We start from the raw sequence: 3,456 nt of genomic DNA on the forward strand, positions 1-3,456 counted from the left end.
AGTTTGCAAAACAAACAAAAAAAAAAGCCACACAAGCTTCCCTGAGGCTGCTCTGAGCTATGCATTAACTCTCTCTCTCTCTCTCTCTCTCTCTCTCCCTCCCTCCCTCCCTCCCTCCCACTTCTGCCCTGAACTTATACAGTAAAGGCTAGTGGTGCCACAAGAATAGCTTGCAAGTTTCTGGGATATAGAGCATGCTACTTCACGTACTTCCTTTTCCCTGCCCATCAAGACTCTGACAGCCGGGAGCACTGAGCCTCAACTTCTGGCTGCTGGGAGAAAGGCCTGCCCCAGTAAACAAGCTGGCCAGTGATATCCCTTCCTGTGTCCAGGTACATGGGTCTTGAGCTGCTCTCCAGGCCCAGCCCCAAACCTTGACACTGCCCCTGCCACTGCAGTTTAGCAGCAGAAAGCACACAAACCATTACTGTTGCTCCTATTGATAAAGCCCTCAGTCCTGTCTGAAGTTTGCTAATTATTAAGTCTATGACAGACAGAATTCCTGAAGCCTTTAACAGATAACCCCAGGAGATCTCAGAGGACACAGCTGCAAGGTACTGCCTGAATTGTGACATGATAATCACTAAATATGCAGTAGACAACTCAGTATACCCTGAGTCAAATGACTTGGCTAAATCAAAGTAAGTCATTTCTCATGTCACACATCTCCATTCCACAGAGAAAAATCCCTGTATCTTCTGCTCTTGAAAGCCAGACTGGCCACCCAATTTGTCATGGAGACCATGGAGACCAGGGTAACTGTTGGCTAGTGGACTCTGTCATTTCTTAAAATAATATATAACTGATAGATCTTTGTTTATTTCTCCTACTTCTGACTATGTTGATAGTTAAGAAACAGCTAGAAAAATATTCCGCAGATGCAATCTGTTACCTTATTACCCAAATTCAGTTTCCATTGATTAAATGTTTCATATTTCCACTTCTTGCTTTGCCACTGTCTTAATATTATCCAAGTTCCTATAAATTTGCCTAACCCTAATGAAACATTCCACTATATGATCCAACTTTTTAATCACAAATTCTTGTTCCTTCTGCTCCCGGGTTTCAGCACCAATGCTGTGTTAGAAGTGAGGCTCCAGACAGACCACACCAGGCCAGACAGTTCCATGTGACGTTTATTGTAGGAGAGAAGGGTAAAGGTAGTGGTGAAGGAGAAGATGTGGAAGAGAGGGGGGGTCAGAGGGGTCTTCCTTTTATTTGAATAGTGATGTAGCTGCAGATAAAGGTGGGAAATGAGCCAAGTTGATTCTGGGAATATGGTGGTGGTTGCCTTGGCAACATGTATGCAGGTTGATGGCTCCTAAGTGTCATGTCAGTAGGTTGGGAGCAAATCCTGGTACCAACAGCATGTACAAGTGAACGCATTTGTGCAGACTCAGAATGTTGGCTTTAGGAATCAAGAGGGAAAACACAACTACAAATAGGAGCCAAAATTTGATTCACAGAGGGTGAACCTTAGAACTGTATTTAGTTATGAATGAGTGAATGAGTAATTTGAGTATGAGTTGTTAGCTCCTTGTTCCTTTATCTATATTTCTTTCTCCCTCCTTTTCTGTGGGGGTCCCTGTGACCACCAATTCCAGAAGAGTAATAATCCTTGGCTGGCAAGAAGGCAGTTCAATTCAAAATGGCTAAGTAGCCATGATGGTTCAAACTTCAGAAGTCTGATCACAAATAGTACTTTATTTTAGGCACATTTATGCATAATGAACTTGATGAAAACTTTCCAGGTGATAATTAACTCAATATCATGTGCACAATAAGCAATATATAATTCTCCTTGAGGAAAAAATTAAACTAAATTAAGATCAGACATGACCACGTCAAAACTTTTTGTAAATTACATATGACTCCTTCCATAAAGATGGCTTCAATAGATTGGCTGTGCTCATGATAAAGGTCTGGCAGAGGATCTAGTGGTGTGTTCTCTGGCCACACAGCACAAAGGTTATCAGGCTTTTAACCACATCTGCTCCCAGCCTTCTCAGGGTATACTAGGTTGTTCCTTTGAAGGAACAACCCTATGACGTTAACATTCCAGAGTCCCTAGTGCTTATCTGTGAGAATAAGGATTTCAATGTCCATTATGCCTTGGTTCTTCCTTCCCTCCATCCCTCCCCTCCTCCCTCCTTTCCTCCCTTCTTCCTTCCTCACTAATCTCTTTCTTGTACTGCTATATATGCAGTGGCTGGATTATAGTAAAAAATCACTGATTGAGCATCATGACAATGAGTGCTGATTGCGTAGGTTGAGAACTATAAATATACATGTGGCCAATCATAAGAGAAGAGTTACTCCATTTTTATAGCAGTAGTTCTCAAAGTATTTAATCAAGATATGTTAATCTGATAAAATATTTACTTCACAGAGTTTTTGTTTATGGTAATTATATCTATATTTACTGTGTTAGACATTAGAACAGAGAAAATTATTAGTTAAGAGAGTGATGACATCATCAATCCTTATGTCGCCTTCCCTAAAAGTCATCTTATATTGCTGAGACATTAAGGAGGGAAAATTATTTTGAATTCATAGATTCCCTAAAAGGGTCCTTGAGGACACTAGATAGATAAAGATACTTCCTGGAAGAATGACAAGGAATGGAGGAAGTAGATCAGAATCATGAAAGCAGGGAGCTGGGATAAGATTAAATACTCAGGAATTAGGTCTAGAAATAAGCTCAAAGACAGTCTGTGGGTCAAATAAGATCACAAAGAAATGAGGCAGAAATGTAAAGAAATTCTATTTGATAGTTAATGCATCTAAGTCATGTCTGAGCATCTGACTTTGTGTGAAATGTCATTGGTGTTTAAGATATTCATGGTGATAGGGTGTGTGATGTTTTAAATTAAGAGAAGTTGTAGAGAGAAAGTATAGAAGGTTTGCTGTCTTTCAAAGTGTTTCTGTCTTACATCCAAAACATCTTTTGGGGGTATCCAAAATAGCTGAATCAATCAGTCATAGGCAAGGACCTTTCTTAAACTTGGGCTTATATTTCCATGGGTTTAATCAGTAATTCTTAAGCTTGAATGAATATGAGAAGTAACCCAAGTGCCACACACTTAGGTGTACACAGACGTGGGTGTGGGAGAAATTTGAGAAGTAATACTTTTTTTGTTTTTGTTTTTTTGAGACAGGGTTTCTCTTTATAGCCATGGCTATCCTGGTGCTCACTTTGAAGACCAGGCTGGCCTGGAACTCAGAAATCCACCTGCCTCTGCCTCGCAAGTGCTGGGATACCTTATACTAAACAAAACATCTTTTCTCGAGGATGACACACACATTTAATCCCAGCACTTGGGAAACAGGCAAGCAGATCTCTGAGTGCAAAGACCCCTGTTCTAAAAAGTGAGTTCTAGGACAGTTGGCACTACACTGAGAAACTCTGTCTGAAAACAAAGCAAAACAAACAAGCAAACACATCCCACCCACCTC

This window comes from Mus pahari, chromosome X (assembly GCF_900095145.1).
Source record: "Mus pahari chromosome X, PAHARI_EIJ_v1.1, whole genome shotgun sequence".
In the NCBI taxonomy this organism is placed as follows: Eukaryota; Metazoa; Chordata; class Mammalia; order Rodentia; family Muridae; genus Mus; species Mus pahari.